Source organism: Bidens hawaiensis, unplaced genomic scaffold (assembly GCF_021521415.1).
Source record: "Bidens hawaiensis isolate Kalapana, Puna unplaced genomic scaffold, B.hawaiensis_p1.1 tig00052442_1, whole genome shotgun sequence".
Classification (NCBI taxonomy): domain Eukaryota; kingdom Viridiplantae; phylum Streptophyta; class Magnoliopsida; order Asterales; family Asteraceae; genus Bidens; species Bidens hawaiensis.
The window spans coordinates 1-23,480 of NW_027499431.1; the positions used below are offsets into that span (position 1 = coordinate 1).

A 23,480-nucleotide genomic window follows, 5' to 3' on the forward strand; every position below is an offset into this window, starting at 1 on the left:
CGTTATCCAAGTCGACGGGTTGTGTAAGTTTATTTCATTGGTTTATTTATTTTTTTCTGCGCGAACATAATTCTTTTGCTGATATCACTTGATTTGTTTTTGCGCAGTCACCAAGGATTATGTCCTTGCCGCTTATGATGAACAAGTGGAGGGTGGCTCCGTCGCGCTTGGTGCTGGGGAAGTTGGTTTCCCAGATCGCTTCGATGACATGTTCATCCCAGTGGATCTGGAATTTGACTTTGACAGTGACGCGCCATGGTAAGCCTTCGCACTTATGCTCATTCCTTTAGAATACCCAAGTTTATTAACAGTTCTGTTGGTTGTTTTTGTAGATGCGCTTGAAAACTACGAGCTAGAGCTCGCGGAAGAGGAGGAGGAGGAAGAGGAGGCGCCCCTACTAAAGCGCAAAGCTAAGGGGGAAATCTGGCGCAGGGGCCAGTAAGAAACAGAAGAAAGATGACACCCCTGTCGCTCATCCCCATGCTCAAACGAAGGGACCTAAGGAAACCCAAGTGTTTACCACAAAGGTTTCTTTAGCTTCCCTGCCTGTGAGAGTGGGCAGACCTCCTGTCCACTTGAGGTATGATGGCGTCGCCTCCTCCTTTCGCGCGGCTGAAGAGAGAAGCAGTGCCGCGCCTGCAACAGGTATACTTTATTTATCTTCATCTGGCTGAATTGTTATTAAACCTTTCATCCTTTGAATGTTTGCAGAACCGGCGACGGTAGGAGATGAGCCACAGGCGCCACAAGGTGCTGAGGCTGCGCCGGGGGCTGCTTCGGAGTCCCCTGTTCTACCCTCTGAAAAGGGTAGAATGAATTTTATGGCGATGTTCGCCGCGCGAACAGAATTGCGCCAAGGTATGTTTTGCACACTTGTCTTCTTTATTTTTCTTTTGGATTCAGTCATAAACCATTTTTCCTTGTTGATTTGTTCATAGGAGTTGTAGCTGGCGTACAAGTTGCTGGCGACACTCCTGGCGCCGTTGACGGCGCCGCTGGTTCTGGTCCTGCTCCTGCTAGTGCTGATTCTCCCCCTTATTGGGTTACAAAAGAGCAGGAAGCCGTTTTGCGCGCCGAACTGGCGGCGTCGAGACCTCCCTCGCCTCCTCCTACGCGCAGCCCTCTCCGCGAGGCTGGTTTGGAGCCCCCCAGGTCGCAGGAGAAGAGGCCTATTCAAGAAGATGAGGAGGATGAGGGGCTCAAGCTGAGGGCTCCTTGGGAGACCGCGCCAGCCCTGCGATGCCACAAGTCTTCGCAGCGCATACTTCTGGTGGGGCTGGCGCTGACTTTTCTGCTTCATCCCCGCAGGTATGTTTTAATTTGTTGCTCCGCTGCGCGTACCTCCATATAAGTATGTTTTATGACTTAGAACATTTCTTGTGTTTTGTAGGATGGTGACCACGTTTATCGCCCGAGATGGAATATTAATGAAGAAAGTTCCTTCCAATCCATGGGCGTATGCGAGGACTTCTGGGCTCATGCCGTGCCTCCTACTGAAAGGAGGTATCAGGAGGAGCGCACTCGCGCTGACTTGCTCAACGATCACATTTTCGCTGGGTCAGCTTTCTTTGCTGCCTCCCAAGAGCTTCATCGCGATTATATTAAAGTACGCGATGCTCTTGTGGCAGCCCAGCAAGAGGCTAAGGTGGCTGCCTGGAACCTTCTGATGCTCGCAGCACGAGCTGAGAAACTCCAGGCGGAGCTCAGCGAAAATAGAGCAAGTGCCAACACCGCCTATATTAAGCGCGGGCATGAGCTCCAAGCTGCGCGGAGAGCAGCAGTTGGCGGAGGCCGAAGTTGCCAAGTACGCACAGCAGAGTGCGTGTCTTGGAACAGCAGGCTGAGGCGCGTGACCAAGCTATCGTTCAGAGTATCACTGAAAAATCATCACTGGAGAGCGAGGTTGCGCGCCTGAAGAGGGACTTGGCGGCCGCGCAGGCCGATATAGATGAGGCCTTGGCGACCGGCGGCGTCCAGCCAGGAAGCACTTGGTGCTGCGCAGGCGGAAAAAGAAAAAATCTTGGCGGCAGCAGCGTCTGATAAGGAGGAGCTACAAAAGACTAAGGAAACTGTTGAGTTATTAAACTCCCAGGTTCCTGTCCTCGAGACGTCTGTTGCTGACCTAGCGCAGGATCGCCAATGGCTGGTGTCACAGGGCATAACTCGCTGCGCTTTGGCGATGAAATATTCCGCCGAGTTTCAGGCCCTTGTGATGGACTGCAATGCCGCCGCGCGCTTGGTGGGCCGAGCTGAAGGGTTTACGGATGGGTATGACTATGGCATGTTGAAGAAGAACCCATCCGAGTACCCTTACAAGAGCGACGCGGCCTGCGCGGACATGGCCGCGGTGGGGGAAAAGTATATGAATACTCCCATCCCCATCCTTATGCAGGTACCTTGACCTTAATGAGTTTTAGTTGACCTAATTTTTCCAAGTGTTTTGTACTCAATATTTTTCTAATGATTTTGCAGATAGCTGCGCTTGCTGACCAGCCCGACCTCGGCGCGCTAAAGAAGTTGCTCGATGAATGCGAGAGGGCTGGTGGCGATGATGGTGGCGCGGGGGGTGTTGCCCCTGCCAGCGGCTCTGGCGCTGCGAATAAATCTGCTCCTGCCACCGTCGTGATAGAAGACTCCAATGAGGAGGAAGAACTTGACTATGGTTAGTTCGGAGATGAGGAGCAGGCCGCGTCAGATGCTGCTGGAGATGATGAAGGTGATGAAGTGGCTGACGTCGACGTGGAGACTTGAGAAGCCCTTCATCAAATTTTACATATTTAATTTTTTATACTTGTAATTTGTAACTCATCATACTTGTAAATTTCAATCCAATGGAATGAAACTTGTTTTCTCTTTTTCACATCTTGCGCATTTCCATTCATCTCTTCATGTTTGCTTGTATAGATATAAGATATGCTTGCACATTAAAATAAGAACAAGGTTGTAAGGAAATTATTCACTTAACCTCTGTTCTATTTTGTTTGTGGTTTTCGCAGTATCTTGCTCATGCTGACATGCGCGCTAACTTTTCATTATTTCTTTTTTGCGCGTCGTTGTCGCGCGGTATTTATATGGAAGTATGAGTTTAGCCATTACATGTCAGCGTGTGTTACTCAGATATCCACTATGATTCCGCGCGCGACCTCGACCTGAGACCTTAACATGATATGGCATGTACTTTGCCTTAGTTGTGTTTAAGGATTTTTATGATCAGGCTGCGCGGGATGTAAGATGGATGTTTGTGAGTGTTTTGAGCTAAGGCTCTTTGTTTTGGGCTAAGGCCCTGACGTTTTTAGAGTTAAGACTCATTAACGTGTTTGAGCTAAGGCTCGTAAGTTTGGGCTAAGGCCCTGGCGTTTTAGAGTTAAGACTCGTTAACGCGTTTGAGCTAAGGCTCGCGCATGTATGTTTTACTTCGCTTTATTTTGCTTTGAAGTCAATATAGTGTTGTCATATTGTTCCAAATTAATAAAGGAAGTGTGAAACATGTATGCAAAGGTAATAGAACAAATATTGAAAGATAGCGCGACAAATATTGAAAGATAGCGCGAATCATCATTCATGATGGCTTAAAAGCCTTGATTACATATTTGAACTTTTTACATGAAGCATTTTCTAAGTTGTGCCGCGTTCCACGCGCGCGGTATCTTTTTTCCATTCAAATCTTTTAAAGTGTACGCGCCTTTCCCCAAATCTTCTGAAATTTGATAAGGTCCCTCCCAATTGGGGGACATTTTTCCTGGGGGTATTGCGCGACTAGCTTCATTGTTTCGAAGGACAAAATCATTTTTCTTGAAGTGGCACTCTTTAACGCGCTGATTATAATATTTTTCCAGCTTTTTCTTGTATCTGGCTTCATTAATGATAGCCGCTTCTCTGCGCCCTTCAAGCAAGTTAAGGTCCAATCTTCTTTCGCGCTCGTTATCAGTTTTGCTCATCATGAGTACCCTATGGGATGGGCATCCAATTTCTGCTGGGATCATAGCCTCTGTCCCATAGGTTAGGCTGAACGGGGATTCGCCATTGCTAGTTTTGCTTAATGTCCTGTGCGCCCACAGGACATTAGGTAACTCTTCGACCCAAGAATGGGATTCTCCCTCCAACCTTTTCTTCAGCCCATTTAGCAAACTTTGATTCGCGCGCTCCACTTGGCCATTCCCCTGAGGGTGGTAGACGGACGTGAAGATTTGGTTGATGTGCAATTCTTTGAGCCAGCTTGATATCTTCCTGTCAGTGAATTGTTTGCCATTGTCGCTCACAATTTCCATAGGAAGGCCAAAACGGCAAATGATGTGGCTCCAGATAAATTGCTTCATCGCCTCAGCTGTGATTTTTGCTAGTGGCTTGGCCTCAACCCATTTTGTGAAATAGTCTATCGCCACTACCAAAAATTTCACCCGCCCTTGCGCTTGCGGCAGGGGCCCCACAATATCAATGGCCCATTTGTGGAAAGGCCATGCGGAGGTCACTGGAATCAAGTTGTTCTTTGGACGCATGGTGTTTGGCGCGTAGCTCTGACATGCCTTGCATTTTTGGATTTCTTTTAGCGCATCCAAGTACATGCCTGGCCAATAGTAGCCTGAACTCATTGCCTTGGCAACCACCATGCGCGGACCAGCGTGTATTCCACAGATTCCTTCATGAATCTCCCTAATCACATAGCTTGCTTCTTCAGCATCCAGGCATTTCATGAGCGGTCCAAGATAAGAGCGCCGATATAATGTACCATCAAGTAGTTCATAGTTCTGCGCCTTGTGTCTTATCTTTCTCGCCTGTGCGCGATCATCCGGTAACGTCCCCTCCTTCAGGAATTCCATTATTGGAGTTATCCAGGATGAAGGGGTTGTATGAATTACAAGGACCGATTGCGTTTGTACTGACGGGTTGCTCATCACTTCCACCCTGACATCTTTGCCAAAGTGATCAAAATTAGTTGATGCCATCTTACTCAACGCGTCAGCGGACTTGTTTTCGCTGCGCGAGATGTGTATGATTCTGAAGAAGTCAAACTGCTCAACGAACTTTTTTGCCTGCTCTAGATATAGAGGCATTGTGTTCTCCTTGGCGTCATATAGGTCGTTGACCTGAGCAGCTACCAAGTAAGAATCCACATGGGCCTCTAGCCTTTTAACTCCAAACTTGCGCGCAATGCGCAGACCAGCCAGCAGGGCTTCATACTCAGCCTCATTGTTGGTACTCTTGAAGTCCAACCTAATAGCATAAGTATATTCATGATTATCAGGGTCCACCAGTTTGAGGCCTGCGCCGGACCCTTCGCTGTTGGAGGCTCCATCAGTGAATAGCCTCCAAAACATCTTCTTCATCATTTGCTCGCGGAGGGTCTACCTCGCGCTGAGCTTCTTCAATCTTTCCCTCTGGGATTTCCGTGATGAAATCCGCCAAAACTTGACCCTTTATCGCTGGACGGGGCTTATAAGTGATCGTGTGTTCACCTAATTCCAGCGCCCACTTTGTCAGCCTTCCGGAGAGCGCGGGGCGTCGCAAGACTTGCTGGATGTTGTAACCAGTCAGAACTTCAATAGGATGACCATTGAAGTATCTATGGAGCTTGCGCGACGCGTGTGTTAGTGACAAAACTAACTTTTCCATGATGGAATAGCGCGTCTCAGGGTCTGTGAGCACCCGACTCACATAGTATATTGGCGTTTGGATCCCCTTGCGATCCACCAATAATACTGCGCCGATCGCGCGGTCTCCAGCTGACAGGTACAATGTAAGGGTTTCGCCAGGAAGTGGAGCTGTGAGCGCTGGCAACTTTATGAGACATTCTTTTATGTCAGTGAAAGCTTGCTCAGCCTCAGGCGTCCACTTGAATTGGCTCTTCTTCAAACAGTTCCTCAAGGTGTTAACGAATGGAGTAGATTTGCTGGCGTGGTTCGCTAGGAACCTGTTGATTGACACCAATCTACCATTCAGCTTCTGAACCTCTTTCATGGTGGATGGTGAAGGCATGTCAAGGATGGCTTCCACCTTTTCAGGGTTCACCTTGAAACCATCCTTAGTGACCATTACACCAAGAAATTTCCCCTCTTCTGCACCGAAAGTACATTTGCTCGGGTTGAGCTTCATGTTAACTTCCGTTAGGCGCTGAAGAGTTTCCTCGATGTCTTTGAGCATTTGTCTCTCCTCCCTGCTCTTGATCACCAAATCATCAACGTAGACTTCTAGATTTCTTCCGATTTGTTCACTGAAAACCGAATCCATAAGTCTCTGATAGGTTGCGCCCGCATTCTTTAAACCAAAGGGCATTTTTGTGTAACAAAAAACACCCTTGTCGGTTCTGAAGGCAGTCTTGTCTTCATCCTGTGGTGCCATTTGAATCTGGTGATAGCCTTTGTAGGCATCCAGGAAACATTTGAGCTTGAATGGCGCCACGGAGTCCACCTTTGCGTCGATGTTTGGGAGGGGGTAACAGTCTTTCGGACATGCTTTGTTGAGGTCCTTGAAGTCAATACACATTCTCCATGACCCGCTGCTTTTCTTTACCATCACAGGATTGGCTACCCATGTCTGGTATCGGATCGGGCGGATGATGTTTGCGCGCAACAGGTCCTCCACTTGCTCATTCATGGCCTTCGCCTTTTCATCCCCCATGATTCTCTTTTTCTGAGCAATTGGCTCCACCGACTTGAACGTGTTAAGAGAATGTTGCGCCAAGTCTCGCGGGACCCCCGTCATATCGGAGTGTTGCCACGCGAAAACCGACGTGTATTTTGTGAGCAACTTTTTCATTCTCAATCTCGTTTCGTCTGAAATGGTAGCGCCAATTGTGACCGTTTGCTCTGGGAATTTTGGGTTTAAAATCCACTTCTCTGGCGCATTGTCAGCCATTGGAAGTTTCATTCTCCCTTCCCGCGGCGTGCTTGTCACTGCGCACAAATGATCGCGGTAAACAAATGTTACGCCTGTTGTTGTAGGGAACCCCAATGCGCCGTGCGCTGGCGACGGTACAGCATTAAATTGAGCAATCGTTCCCCTACCCAGGATCATATTGTGGCATGACGTGGTGGGCAAGACCAAGAAGTTGACAACTTCGGCTCGCTTGTGCTCATCATCCCCCATAGTTAGTTCAAACTGAATCTGGCCTAGGGGATGTATGATTTCATTTGAGACACCACAGATTGGTGCGTTCACAATTTCGAGCCGCGCTTGGTCTGCCGGGTCTAACTTTCTGAAACACTGCTCATACATAATGTCAGATTCGCTTCCAGTGTCCACCAGGACCTTTGACACTTCGTAATGAGCAATGTGTGTGGTGATGACGAGAGGACTGCTTATTGAAGGGCCTCCCCTGATTCTTGGGAAGATGACTTGCTGCTCGCGCCAATCTCCGTGGATTTGCGCGCTTCTCTTTTTTGACGTCTGCCCTTGTCGTCCCCCCCTCAGCCACACAGATTCTTTTGTATTTCTTGCTGGCAGAGGCTCCTTCCGGTTGCTCATCTTCTATTCTTTGGTTTTTTACCAAGTGAGCCAGCCTGCCTGACTTTACATCCTTCTCGATCGCATCCTTTAAATGATGGCATGCGTCGGTGTTGTGGCCCGGGGACCTGTGAAATTCACAATATTTTCCACTGTTTTGCGGTCCCTTGTAGTGTAGTTGCTTGGGGGGCTTGAATTGGACATTCTCAGTACTTAACACCTGTGAAGGTGTTTTAGTGAGGGGCGTCCATATTCTTGGCAGAGGTCTGCTAGGATCTCTGCCGCCCTCCCTCTTGTCACCCTCCCCGCGATTACGAACTTCTTTTTGGGGCTGTGGTGAGGTTGGTTGCGCTTGTTTTTCCGCGGAAGAAAAACTTGTTGGCTGCAACCTGGACCATACAGAGTTCTGTTTGGCCCTCTTCTCTTTGCTGCGCGGTGATTCTGCCCGATGCGCTCTTTCTCTTGCCCTATCTTGGGCAATCTGTTTCTCATTTCTCGCGAAAACTCGCGATGCCTCCATTAACTTGGCCCACGTGGTGGGCATACCATCTTTGCTTACGAGAGCCCGGCGGAGTTGATCACTGCGCGCGCCTTGTATAAAGGCCACGCGCAGGAGCTGCTCAGTTATACCCCCGATTGCCAGGGATTCCTGATTGAAACGAGTGATGTAATCTTCAATCGTTTCATCATTCCTGCGTATGCAGTGCATGATGTCATCAGGATCGCGCGTGTGCCTGCGCTGCTGTACGAAGTGGGCTTGGAACTTTTCTAACAGTTCCTCAAACCCATCAATCTGCCCTGTCGGCAAGCTCTCGAACCATACCCGCGCTGCGCCCGTGAGGCAGCGAGCAAACATATGACACCATGTTGGCATCGTCCAGCTCTCTAGGTTTCCCGTGTTATAGAAACCTTGCAAAAAGTCATCTGGATCTGTTGTGCCATCATATTTGCCCAGACCACTTGGCATCTTTGTCTTGTGCTGGATGGGAGCCTGCGCGATGCGCGCAGTAAACTTTGAGTGTTTTACCAGGATGGCTGGTCTGTAGGGCGTGGTTACGTCTACTTGCCCTCTGACCGGTGGGCTGTACGGCATGTGCAGATCCAGATCTGCTCTGGCTCCAGGCGCCATGTTCACAGGCGCGCGGAGCTGTGAGCCTCCTGCATGAGTATCCCGTGTCTTCCTCATGCTATGCACTTCTTCATCACTGAACTCAGTGTGTGCAGTGTGAACAGAATGTCCTTCTTCCGGCGCGCGCGGCCTCTTTGTAGTCTGCTTATCAAAAGCTTGCCTTTGTGTTTGGTCGGCTAGCTTCTTCTGCTTGACCATTTCGTTGTACTTTTCAATCAGACGCCGCTGCTCGTTTATGAGCCATTCATTCGGATCATTTGCTTCATCTTCTGGACCCATTGGTCCTTTCAGCTTCGCGCCGGCCATATTTTGTAACGTGAGATCGTCTGGAGGAGTTTCAGTCTGGCCGTGAGGGGTTGTGACGAAGGGACGGTTGCTGGTGGCACGCGTAGAATCACGCGGAACCCTCAGAACCTGCTGTCCGTCGTTAACACCCTCACGTTCAATATCCTCCAGAGCTTGATCAACGTTACGAACTCCAGAAACCATGGTGATTGATTTTTTTTTTTTTATAGATCTGATGAGATCTGATTGCCGTTTGTAACAGTGGATGGCGCCAATGAAGAAACGTGGATCTACTCACTGGTAGCAGATCTACTTTCCTCGGGTGTGATTATACTATTTCACCGACGGTTCTTCTGGATCAGTGTTCTTCCACCTACAAAATGAACAGCGCCGTTACTTACCCCTCAGAAAGGGACAGAGGGGTCCTCTTTGGGGTAACCCTCCGGCGTGAGAATCAGTATATTTGTGGAGAAGATAATAATGTGTCAGAGAATCTCAAGAGTATTTGCTTAATTGCTCAATACTCTTTGGTTGTGAGACTGTGTGATTGTATGTAACTGACTGTGAATGAATGTGATTCAATATGATTGAATGTGTGATCACTGCTTGTAACTGTCAATGATTGAGTATGAATGTGTCATCAAAGTGGAGTTGATGCTGTATTTATAGTACTAGGGTTACCACCGGTTGGGCTCAACCTCGTTGGCTTCCTCCAATCGCACTGCGCCACGTGTCCTCTGGGACACCTGGCGCTTTCTCGTTGGTTGTAATCACGTGGTAACACATGTGTCATGCTGAGTTGTCGACCTTTCATTTGGCAGCTCTCAACATCAGCATATTCTTTCTCCTTAAAAAGATGCCTTCTGGAAGGTTGTCTGACGTGCACAATCAAGGTTGCCCTAATCCTGATTGGGATAAGGACGAGGTTGATTATGCGCACGTGTGATATGCGCCCATCCTGAGGATGCGCGAGGTCTTCTCTTTATTCTCACGCGCAGATATTTCATGCGCAGATGTGATATGCATGAGCATGTGATATGCGCCGCGCGCTGATGCGCTGCGCGCATATGTGATGCGCGAGCATGTGTGTCTGGGCAGATGTGATATGCACGAGCATGTGATATGCGCCGCGCGCTGATGCGCCGCGCGCATATGTGATGCGCGAGCATATGTGTGCCTGGGCATATGATGCCTGAGGATGTTTTGTATGCGCCATGCGCATAGGTTTTGGCTTTGTGTCTTCATAATGTCTTTATCTTGTGGGTTGACCCGCCTTGCTCGGTGTTGAGGCGGGTACATACCTCTTCAACCACTCCATATATTATAAAAACAACACAAATACAAACAACTCAGTAACTATTGTGTTCTTTTGTTAGTATATTTGTAAAATGTTGTTTTCAGTTTGTTCCATTTAACTTAGAGAAAAGTTTAATGGCTTTAACTTTCTAAAAGTCAAATTGTATTACTCCCTTAGCATAATGAAGTCAATCAGCTAAACATAAGGTACAGTACGTAAGTCATGATATCAATGGCTTCCTAAAAGGAATGAATTCAAATCAACTAAATAAAAAGCCTCCCTAAAGCTGAAAACTTTTTCTTTTCTTTTTTCCAAAATGATAACTTATTAATTATTTCTTTACTCTCTCAATAATACAACAAATGTGAAGGTTTAATCAATGTATAGTAAATTATTATTGTATACATGTATAACATAAGTCCATAGTCGTTTGACGTAAACAGATTCTAAATGATCATACTCCGTTTCATGAATCTTGTCTTCGTACCATAATTTTGCACGTATGTCACACGGGGACCCGATAAGAGGGATCAATCATCTTTAAGATGAATAAGTTTCCCTTATCACCTCTTGAAACCCTGCAAATCATGTTGAAAATGTCAAATTTTTCTTTTTTAGTGTTATTAGTTTTTTTATCAATGTCGAAAATGTAACCATAATTCTTCATCCAAGTAAGTTATTTCAAGCGAGCCTCGAGTTGTATCTGGCGCTTTAACAGGTATCTTCACGACATGAACCAAAGTCAGTTAATATTTATTGCAGGTGAAAACAGTTTGGGTTAGACAAACCAATAAACATTTCTTGAATACCTTTTGAACTTCAAAGACAGCTATGATGTTAAATATGATTAAAAAGTTGTATTATAACAATAATAAATTTAACTTTTTTTAGTAAAGCCATTTATGAGGTTGGATACATTTCAGTCCTTTTGACTCGTTTGAGATAATTCCAAAATCAAACCATCTACAATTATACATGCAAACAGGTCGAATTATCACATGTTGTTTGTCTTTGACGACATTTGTGTTTGGATTGCAGTCAAGGATTAATGAAAATTGGCATAGAACATAGTGATCCGATTGAGAGAAAGCTTACCAATCCGAAGATCTTGAAATAATCAAATTTGACCGCCACCTTTCTGGGGTTAATGGGTGTTAGATCCGCTGTTACCTAGAGATGCAAGGCAAAGATATCAACTCTAACCCAAACACACACTTAAATTCATGCATTCTGAACACTACTAGTTTAATCCATTTATTTAAACGAGTCAAACGGGATGATAATTGTAAATGGGTTAACGGGTAGGCATGTAGTAAGCGGGTGTTGAACAGGTTATAAACGGGTTGGCAGGATGTAATAAATGCGTTTAACCATCATAAACAGGTTGGTGTCTTAACCTGTTTAATTAAGCATGTTAACACGCCAATTAAATGAAACTGGTTAAGCATGTCAGCCCGAACACAGCCACTTAATTAAACAGGTTAAATAGGTCAACCCAAACACGACCAATTTATTCTACAGGTTAGTTATGACAACCCAAATCATGTTATTTTTGTGTCATGTCAGGAATGTCACCCCTAGCTCATATGAATAGAACACGTTAGGCATTAACAAGATACCTGGTTAAAGGTCGGAAATGACTCCATGTTTTGAGCTCTAAGTGTGTCTACATTAATCGCTTGATAATTTACACGTGACCTAAGAAACTTTGGCCTCTGTAAAGAAATATACTTTGTAAGTAAAGCAATTAAGTACAAGAAACAAAATCAAGAACCGCATAATAATGTATGAAACCTTAGTTTGTAGAATCGATTGTGAAGTGGTGTATATGAGTTCCCATTTTCCATCTAGAAAGGGAGCGTTGAGCGGTTCCTTTGTCGGATTTGCTGCTTCGAGTTTTTGAACTATCTAATCTAAATCCAACAATTTAGGTTCAAGCTAGAAGGAAACACAAAAGCACATAATGTAATCATGAAACATATCATGACTTCTTTTATCAAGTAACTTAACCACAAATTATCAATCATAAGACTTTTCTTTGGTAACCTAAGCATATAATATTTTTAGCCAGTTAGTTCAAGGGTGTATACAAGCCACATTTTCTTAAAATAAAGTATATATTCATGCCATCAAAGAAATTGAATATATTCACTTTTATTAGAAGTAACTCAATGCTACACTTTCATTATTTACAATTTAGGCGCCAAAGTTGTATATTTTAGTTGTTAGCCATTATGTAATGTAACTTGGATATCAATTTGTTTCTTGCAATCTATAAGCCACGTTCAGAGATGTTTGGTTTTTGAAAGTCGGGCAATCTGTTTGACTTTGACTTTGAGGTAGAGGTGTAAACGAGTCAAGTATAACGAGTTCAAACCCAAGCTCGAGATTAAATTACTCGAGACTAAATTAGAACTCATTTACTTACCAAGTAAAGCATTCTCAATGGATTCTCTCTATCTCTATAATTACACTAAAAACATCATATTTTCTCTCTCATTTTCAATTAAATAATACATTTTTTATACTTTTATCATTACATTTTCCCTCTCATTCGCTCGCTACTACTTCCAGAAACATTAAAAAATTATAGAGATGAACAATACTCTTCTCCAAATTTAACCATAAACAGTAGCATTTTATCTGTCCTCCTCACATAATTTGGAGAATCCATTGGTACATATCGAAATTGACTAGACTCACATAACAAGTTTATATATTATTATGAAAGTAATTTGTTTAAGGGTTGACACCCCTAACAATCAAATGAAGAGGGAAACTTAATAAAATGATCCAAAAGAAGAAAAGATATCAGTTTTCAAAATCTATCCATTGCAGGGCTGACCTGCTCAATAGTTTGCTGGTCCTCAGGGGAAGCTTCAGCACCACGATCAAGAGGAGCAATGGCTTCAAGAAGCTCTTCTTTAATGGCAGTTGCATCTTTTGGTTTGTTCAAGAAAGCCGAGAAGAAAGAGACATTTGTCCTCCACTTTGAGACCGGTGCTGGTGTTGTTAGGTGTTGGCCGGTGGTGGGTTTGGCCGGAAAAGTTATGGTGGTGGCGGAGGAGTGAGGGTGGAGGAGTTTAGTGAGGTGGTGAGGACTGAGGAGTGGTGATGGTTATGGTGGTTGAAGGAGTGGATAAGGCCATAGAAGCTACAACAAGTGGTGCTTGTATTTGTTTGTGTTTTTTTATTATTGGTTTTAGTCTGATTTTGTCAGCCAGACGATTAGTTATCCGAATAGCACTTTGTCACCCCATCTTACATAAAAAACAATGGACTAAATTGCCTAAGTGACCAAATTTTAATGATGAAAATAACACTTATACTTCTTTTTTATTATCAACGAAATACCATTCTGATAGAGAAGTTGCTGTGGGCTATGACGTGGAAAACAAGTTACTTCTCAATTGGAGTGGAACTAGTATTCAAACCCGCCACAACGGTGTAATGCCCTGTTTCAATAATTGATTACAAAACTTTTCATTCTGATAATGAACTACTTTTTAGTAGTTCTATAGTCACCAGAGTTCTAACAAAAGGATAGATTAGTTACATACTGTTAAATGAAAAAGAAAAAAAAAACAAAAACCGTGAATACATGTAACTGCAATCTGACCCACAACAACTCGTCAATATACTCAACTTTGTTCATGATCCAGGGTCAAACTGTGGTTCAAACTGAACCATAGTAACTGTTTTCCTGCTATTAATTGTAGGAGAAAAAAAAAGTGGTTTGAGTTGTTAACTTGTCACTTGACTTATTCATGTACTTAAACTGAGGTTGATGCTCGCGCTGCACGGGTTTGTGTCTATGATACAGCTATAGATTAAATTAAGAACACCATAAAGGTAAAGGGTCATTTAGACCACCTCTCAGCGATCTTCAGATGGAACGAAACAACTAAAAATTGTAGATTCTTGTTCAATGCCAGAAGATCATCCGAAACAACTTCAAAGTTTAAACAGATCTGTTGTTGATTCTTTCTTTTCACCTAATATTTATAAGAGGGCTAGTAGCTTCGTTAGAAATTACCCGACACTTTGCAATATTATCATCATAGCGGCAACATATCAATCATTCCTAACCAATTTTCTTCCATAATTTCTGGAACAAAAAACAGATGAATGAAAAACTGAAAGAAAATTACCCCAAGAATAAAATTGTGACAAAGGCAACATTATACCATATTGTTATATATAAACCTTATGATTTACCTTCTTAATCCAATGAAAGATAGCAAGAATTCCTCTCAGTTGTTTTAATCACCCATACACAAACAGAATATATGAAAAATATCATTGCTCATATTCATTTTGATTACTCTTCTTGTCTTCTTCAAAATTAGTCTCGTACTTGGTTTACTTTCCATGCTGAGAATCAAAATATAGAGATTTAGCCAACATACACATGAAATTAATAAGTTAAAAGTCGGTCGAGAAAGTAAACATTGAAAATTACCTTCACGTATTGCTTTATTGCTTTCTTATATATACTGCCTATCTTTTTTCTCTCCAGCAGCCTCAATCTTCTCGAGCGGTGTTCATGTCCCAGGAAAATATATACTGAAAATAATAAATAAATGTAGACAGAAACAATAAAAACCAAATTGATGATATTTGGATTGTGGACTTAAGCAACATGTAAGAATAAGAGATTAACCAACTATAAATGAAATATGCTATGGAGTAAAAAGAGTATAGCAATGGATAGAGACGGAGAATATACCTTTAAAATGTATGATTTGGAGCCAGTCGTGAAGCTTCTTTTCTCTGTTTCTCTTTGATCTACTCTAGAAACAATATTACACAAATTCAATAAAACTGTAGTAAAAAACTTGATAATCTGTACAAACTTTCAAACACAATGTATAGATGATAATACCTAAGCCTGTTCGGCCCATTAGAAGCACGTTGCTCATTTCTAAATCCGCATTGTCGTCATCACCGCATCTTTTCAGTTCTGTAGTGACCTGGTTCATAAAAAAATAAGCAACATTATGATAGTGAATGGTAAAACTAATGATAACTAACATAACAACTATAGTTAACAATCTTTAAGTATGTAAATAAACTTAATGTTTCATTAAGCTCTTAGAAAGTATTATAATTGACGATCAATGATATACCTAAAAATATATAACTTAATAGAACTAATATCTTGATTATAATCACAACGTTTTTGCTTTATGTATGGGTCACCAATCAAACACATGCAACACAATTTAGCAATGGAAGATACAAAGCATAAAACGTAATCATCAGACATTTAGTATTACCTTGAAATGTAGAAACAAATAGCAATTGATAATCATGCGCAAATCGATTAGATACATCTACTACTAATTCAATAAAAATTGAAGCCAAAAAACAGAATTTTGGTGAAGGAAAGCATGCACGAAACTGTGTACCTAGCAAATAAAGCATAAGCCTGTAAACCCATTGTTTAAAAATCGTCAAAAGCCCTAATCAAAAGATGCACTAATTAAAAACCCTAAGCCTTTTTACAATAGTATGTTAAAAAGGTCAAATAAAAAATACGAAGGTAGCAGAGGAATCAAAAGGAAATATCACTTACCGATGGCTTATCATTAATCGCCGCCGTCTTCGCATGGAACCTGCGTTGCTTCCGTCGTCGCTTTTTCTGCTTCACACCCTTATCTCGCTCTTTCTAAGTTGCTACATGACGTAAGTAAGCGGTGGTGGTGTTGTTGTCTTCTTCTAATAGCAAAGAGTAGGATTGGTGTCTATCTGATAATTGTGGCAGATGGTGAGTGATGAGGAATTTAGGGTTTAATTGAGTTAGTAAAATTGTAACTAACAAAACTATAACCAGATGCGTAATTGTGGCGTCTCGTATTTCTGAGTTTCTGGGTATGAGTAGGTGTCCAGGAGATAGCAAATGGCTAAAGGAGGAAGCATAACGTGGAGGAATATTGGAGCGTGAATAATCAAGTACGTGGAAGTGTAAGTGGCTTTCTCTTCCCATCCCCTTTCTCCCCCACTAAAACTCTCATCTCTTATCTCCAAACCAAAAATTACACTAAAACTCTTATCTCTTATCTCCAAACCAAAAATTACACTAAAACTCACTTTATTTTCTCTTTTCATTTCGATTAAATAATACTTTTTATACCTTTTATCTTTCCTTCACTCACAACCACTTTCAAAATATATTAAAAAATTATAAGGGATAAACAGTAACTTTTCAAATATACAGAAAAATCAATACTTTTTTTTCTAAAATATAAAAACTATTCACTCACAACACCCTGAATCACTCTCTAAATTATGAAAACACCCCTCACATAATATGAGGGGTTGGATGAGAATGCTCTAAGAAAGAGAAGTACAACACTGAATTCACAACGTATAGTTATGAAGCATGTACAACAAAAACAGCCAAATGTACAACCTTCACTGCATCAAAAAGTTGTAAATATATATATATATATATATATATATATATATATATATATATATATATATTGTAATCAGAGACGGAAATGTAAGTTAGGAGTCTTCTTGGTCAAGTAACCAGCATTTTGTCCAATAGATAATAGTATATATCATTAAATCAGAAGTTAATACAATACAGGTTTATATATATATATATATATATATATATATATATATATATATAAATTGTAATCAGAGACGGTAATGTAAGTTAGGAGTCTTTTTGGTCAAGTAACCAGCATTTTGTCCAATGGATAATAGTATATATCATTAAATCAGAAGTTAATACAATACAGGTTTAATTCAATGTATAGCACGTTTACATATCGTTTTAAACATGTTACTAAGTTAGCACGACACTTTTATAATGCCTTGTGTCAAATCAATGTAATTTTGGAGTTTAATAAATAATAAAAAATGGATTGTATTCTTTTTCTTAAGTTTTAAAAATTATAAAAAATGGATTTGTGACATTCGTGACAATACCAGGTATGCCTTAGTATTTAATTATCGAATAAAAGATTAACCGCTTATTGCGTAACAAATAACCAAATAACCAAACGAGTCTGGTTATGACTGTAATATCTCGAATTTTTCGTATTTGTATTCGTTTAAGTTTAAATCGATTCGGGAACGTAATTTGGATCTTCTGAACTATTTAAAACTTGTATTTATTGGTATTTAACATGGTTTAACTTATTTTATAATTTCATAACTTTCAATTATGCTAAATAACCCTTAGACCCCTTTAAAATTGCTTAAAACAGCTAAAAATCGCATTTTCGGGAACTACAGGGACTAGTTTTGCCAATTCTTTCTTATTTTCGATTAAATAACGATACTTAAACTCCAAGAAATGTTATAGCTGGTCCAATTTCATTTTCTTGGTGTCCAAGCCAAATTTTGTTAGTTATTGTACTAGATTTTCTCATTAAATAGCTTATTTTGTTTCCTAATTTGTTTTTAGCATCCAAATCGCTTATTTTTTGCATAAATCGGGTAAATTAAGGTCCAAGAAAAGAATTATAACTAAAATGCAAGTCCAAATTCTTAAATTACTGATAAATCATGAAATCTTTGATTTATTACATCGATATTCTCATTAAAATTGTATTTTGTTACTTAAACAAGTAAATCTTCTAAATATGGTTCGTTTTTGTAATCTCTATATAAACACATCATAATTCTTTGCCACAAACCTGTATCCAAACCCTAGAGAGACCTCCTAGCCGTCACCTGCCTCTGACCGTCACCAAAATCTTCGGTTTTTGCTTATTCGTTGAAGATACAATGCTTGTTCGTTTGATTTTGCATGCGTATGGATCTTTGGCTCATCATATCTCTTGATTCTTTCACTTTCCGGGTAAGTTGTAAACAGTAAAATCATTCATATGCCTTCCCTAGTCAATAAACTTCAATCCATTTTGATGGTTGAAGGGGTTGACTTGTCAAATCGTTTAAAACGTTAAAGGGCAAAATAGTCAACAAGTTTGACTATCTGTTTTCTCGTACTTCTGATTGGATTCAACGTTCGGTCCAGAAGACTTTTAATCTCGTAACGAAATTTTAAATGTACTGACCAAAACCCGACTTCCAACTCGCTGTTTGGATTCTGGTCAGTACCAGCTCGCTTAAATCTTAAAACAAACATAACTTGAGTCCTAGTCGTCCGTTTAGAGTGATTCCAGCGGAAACGAGTTCGTTTTTACTTATATTATCATATCCTATAATCTCTGATTCTGAATTGGTTATATCATTTGACATGTAGTGGACGACTCGCTTATTCGTTAGCTCGCTTATTAATGTTTATATTCGGTCGTCATTAATCTAAGATGAGTTTATCATTCCCATATTTTACTCAATTTTATGAATGTTTTGGAGACATATGCATACGTATTCGTATTTCATACTATATATATATATATTCAAACAAATGCATACGTGTTATTGTGAGTGATTTAATCAAACATACGTGCTACTTGCTTACTTGTGTTACCATTCAATCATTCGTATATTGGGATTACTATTCAATCAATCATATAGCGGGTGTTCCTGCTGGTGACCAACGCCCGATTCGCTTGGCAACGGTCTACTTACTTGTTTGTGTTTTGATTATATTTACCGCACTTATCACGTCATACTTATTTATATTGTTATGTCAAAACTGGTGATATTCTCACTCAACTTTATGTTGACAAAACTCCATTTTATACGCATATGCAGGTTCCTTGTATTGAAGATTGAAGTTTGGACATGCAGACAAGACCTTAGGATATAATCAAGTTAACCTTTATTTGAGCTTATATTTGTACAATCAAATTGTTTATTGTATTTTGGATTTTGTGTTTATAATTGAAATAAAATAATTAATTAGATATTGTCACATTTATATTATGATAGTATCTTCGAGTAGTAAGCAATCGGATCACGTCCCGACATTTTCGCCTTAGGTTGGGGTGTGATAGATTGGTATCAGAGCCAGGTTATAAGATAGGTCCTTGGAAATGGTCCTAGACATATGTTAGGAACCCTATACGTGCTTATCTAAACTGCCTTATGTGCTATAAAATTGTTTACAGCTTAATTAGAATAATTATTTTATTTTATTTATCTTATTTATTTTTTTATTGCACGCACACATGAATTATGAGGCTATGCCTCACATTCAAAATATTTTTTTCTAAATCTCTTATTTTTGGTAGATTGCCTTTTATTGTGGGAAATTCCTTAAGAAATCCTGTATTTTGTTTTGCTCCTTCACCTTGAAGCATAGGGGTATGACAAATGTCGTACAACCATAACTTTAAGTGGTACCCGTAATCGGCTAAACGGTTGCGTGGTAAACATAACCGGCTATACGGTTATACTTCCAAATTGTGTTTTTAAATTATTTTAAATGCTTAGTTGGGTGAAAAATCCATGGAAATCCATAAGCACTCCAATTATCCATTTCTTAAACCATTTTTGATTTGATTTTTGGGTTGAAATGTATCGTCCAGGGTGGTTCCCGAGATGCACCAACTATTTATATTTGATTCGTTGATTCGATATTAGTTGGGTCGGTTAAATGCCATGTAACGCTCATGGTCCGAACAACTCCATTGATTTGATAATTCGTTAATTAGTTGGGTCCGTTAAATGCCATGTAACACTCATGGGCTGACTAACTCAATTGTTTATTACTCGTTATTTGAATTGGGCCAACAAATTGCCATGGAACGCTCATGAGAGGCCAATTCACAAACTTTATGTTGCTTTATTTAGTTGGGTCATTTAAATTGCCATGGAAAGCTCATGGGAGGTCAACTAGTTTGATATGCTTAGTTATTTTACTCTTGGAAAAATTTTATAAACATTGTTCATTTACTTAAATGCTTCAAACATATACACATTATTTTGAATCCCGACTCGTTCTCGAGTCTTCACTAGCACTATTTTATATACATGCATATATGGACGCATCCCTATTATCTCACATCAACTCATTTCCACAACTTACCTATCATCTTATACAATTTCGTTGCCGGTCCTCGTAGAATGTCCTTCCAAGGAATCAATCATCATAATCAACGTCGTTCACCTGCTTCTCGTGATTTCCGTTCGACTACTAGAATCGACAAGGAGTTTGCTGATGTATTCCGTTAACCAAAACGACCGCCAATCTCGACAAAACTACAATACACCAAACAAAAAATCCTACACTAACTCATATCCATTAAAATATTATTTAAATCATCTTTTCTCATTTATTTCCATATTCTCAAAAAATTATCAACTATATTTCAATCATTGCCCTCAATTTAAACTATAAATATTTTATTACCTCTTGTTTTTCCTCATGATACTTTTCACAACTTACTTTTCATTTTACAAGTCTTTATTATTAAAAATTCAAATATTGTAAATTTCATTGATATTAAACTACGTTTATCATCATTCATATTTAATTTGTATTATTAAATTAAATCATCCATTAATTAAATTTTTACCATTAAAATTGACTTTTTGATAAATCTTCATTAAAACTCATCACTCACTTTATTTATTGTTTAAGTTCGTTATTTGAAACTAAACGTTGGTTCGTAAATATTTCAACTCCCTACTTTGACTTCTGATACATTTTGAAAATTTTAAAACGTTTTAATGATAAATTCGTAGTGTTAGAATAGTCATGGCGGTTTATGCATTTCTAGCCTCATGATTATTTTATTATAATATTTCATATCTCATTGTCATCTTCACTATTAATTTAATATTCATTATTTATTTAAAATTTTCATAATAAATCATCGATAATTCAATTTACTTATTTCCTACTATTTATAAAGATTTTGTGAAAAAGAAAGAATTCACGAATTCACAATTTAATCTAATTTAGTATCTTCAATTGCATACTTTATATTTTATCTAATTTTAAAGATTTAATTGGAATAGGACTATCTCGGTGATTCGGGAATATCCGCTTCTCAGCTTAATCTATTAACAATTTAATTCAAATATGTATATTTTCCCATTATTATTTAAATTATTAATTACTAATTATTATAATATTTTAGAATATCTTAATTGAATTAATCTAATCGCATTTTCGGGAACTATAGGGACTAGTTTTGCCAATTCTTTCCTATTTTTTGATTAAATTAACGATACTTAAACTCCAAGAAATGTTATAGCTGGTCCAATTTTATTTTCTTGGTGTCCAAGCCAAATTTTGTTAGTTATTGTACTAGATTTTCTCATTAACTAGCTTATTTTGTTTCCTAATTTGTTTTTAGCATCCAAATCGCTTATTTTTGGCATAAATCGGGTAAATTAAGGTCCAAGAAAAGGATTATAACTAAAATACAAGTCCATATTCTTAAATTACTGATAAAATCACGAAATCTTTGATTTATTACATCGATATTTTCATTAAAATCGTATTTTGTTACTTAAACGAGTAAATCTTTTAAATATCGTTCGTTTTTGTAATCTATATATAAACACATCATAATTCTCTGCCACAAGCCTGTATCCTAACCCTAGAGAGACCTCCTAGCCGTCACCTACCTCTGACCATCACCAAACTCTTCGGTTTTTGCTTATTCGTTGAAGATACAATGCTTGTTCGTTTGACTTTGCATGCGTATGGATCTTTGGCTCATCATATCTCTTGATTCTTTCACTTTACGGGTAAGTTGTAAACAGTAAAATCATTCATATACCTTCCCTAGTCAATAAACTTCAATCAATTTCGATGGTTGAAGGGTGTTGACTGGCCAAATCGTTTAAAACTCGTTAAAGGGCAAAATAGTCAACAAGTTTGACTATCCGTTTTCTCGTACTTTTGGTTGGATTTAACATTTGATCCAGAAGACTTTTATTCTCATAACGAAACTTTAAGGGTACTGACAAGAACCCGACTTCCGACTCGCTGTTTGGATTCTGGTCAGTACCAGCTCGCTTAAATCTTAAAACAAACATAACTTGAGTTCTAATCGTCCGTTTAGAGTGATTCCAGGGGCAACGAGTTCGTTTTTACTTATATTATCATATCCTATAATCTCTGATTCTGAATTGGTTATATCGTTTGACATGTAGTGGACAACTCGCTTATTCGTTAGCTTGCTTATTCATGTTTATATTCGTTCGTCATTAATCTAAGGTGAGTTTATCATTCCCATATTTTACTTAATTTTCTAAATGTTTTGGAGACATATGCATACGTATTCGTATTTCATACTATATATATATATACATATATATATATATATATATACATACATACATATATATATATATTCAAACAAATGCATACGTGTTATTGTGAGTGATTTAATCAAACATACGTGCTACTTGCTTACTTGTGTTACCATTCAATCATTCGTATATTGGGATTACTATTCAATCAATCATATAGCGGGTGTTCCTTCTAGTGACCAACGTCCGATTCGCTTGGCAACGGTCTACTTACTTGTTTGTGTTTTGATTATATTTACCGCACTTATCACGTCATACTTATTTATATTGTTATGTCAAAACTGGTGATATTCTCACTCAACTTTATGTTGACAAAACTCCATTTTATACGCATATGCAGATTGCTTGTATTGAATATTGAAGTTTGGACATGTAGACAAGACCTTAGGATATAATCAAGTTAACCTTTATTTGAGCTTATATTTGTACAATCAAATTGTTTATTGTATTTTGGATTTTGTGTTTATAATTGAAATAAAATAATTAATTAGATATTGACACATTTATATTATGATAGTATCTTCGAGCTGTGAGCAATCGGATCACGCCCCGACATTTCCGCCATAGGTTGGGGTGTGACAATGACCCAGATATCTCGAGGGTCATCTATAAGTGATATACGTATATTATAAGCCAACATATTGATATTATGGCTTTAGTACAATAGTAAACCGGTTAAACGAAAAGATACTCGTTTAACTACCCGCTTTGACTCTAAATGCGAAAATTAGTTCCAAAACAAACATTGTATCATCGTTAAGCCGAAAAAGACTTACAAAATTTTTATTTGTGATGTTTTAGGTGATCCGTGAAAATATTTTGAATTTTTACAAATAAATGGTATGTTTTTCTAAATTTACAAAAATGTGACTGAAAAACACTCGTTTTCGCGTTTTTTGTCACACCCGATATATTTTTCTCGTGAAAAACCGAACCCGAAATAAACTTGGACTCGGGATTTCACGTTCGGGCAGGCAAAACGAGGCAAATGGGCCAAAGTGGGCCCTAAAAAGGGTCTGGTCTCAATCATTTTCAGTAGGTATCTCAATCATCTCAGACACTTCAGACTTGTCAGCTTGTTTTTCATCATCAACCATCAACGAATCGGGAATCGGGAGCATTCAGTTTCTT

The 23,480-nt window shown here is 39.5% G+C and overlaps 1 pseudogene across 1 annotated transcript; it reads right to left on the minus strand.

Annotated features, from left to right (window-relative positions):
- Positions 1-10,550: 10,550 nt before the first annotated feature.
- LOC143599626 (putative plastid-lipid-associated protein 4, chloroplastic) lies at positions 10,551-13,300 on the minus strand (annotated as a pseudogene). Its single transcript, XR_013147326.1, has 6 exons — positions 12,997-13,300; positions 11,946-12,059; positions 11,771-11,866; positions 11,247-11,321; positions 10,806-10,873; positions 10,551-10,729 (listed from the first exon to the last, which is right to left on the minus strand). The product of XR_013147326.1 is annotated as a putative plastid-lipid-associated protein 4, chloroplastic (transcript).
- Positions 13,301-23,480: the final 10,180 nt, after the last annotated feature.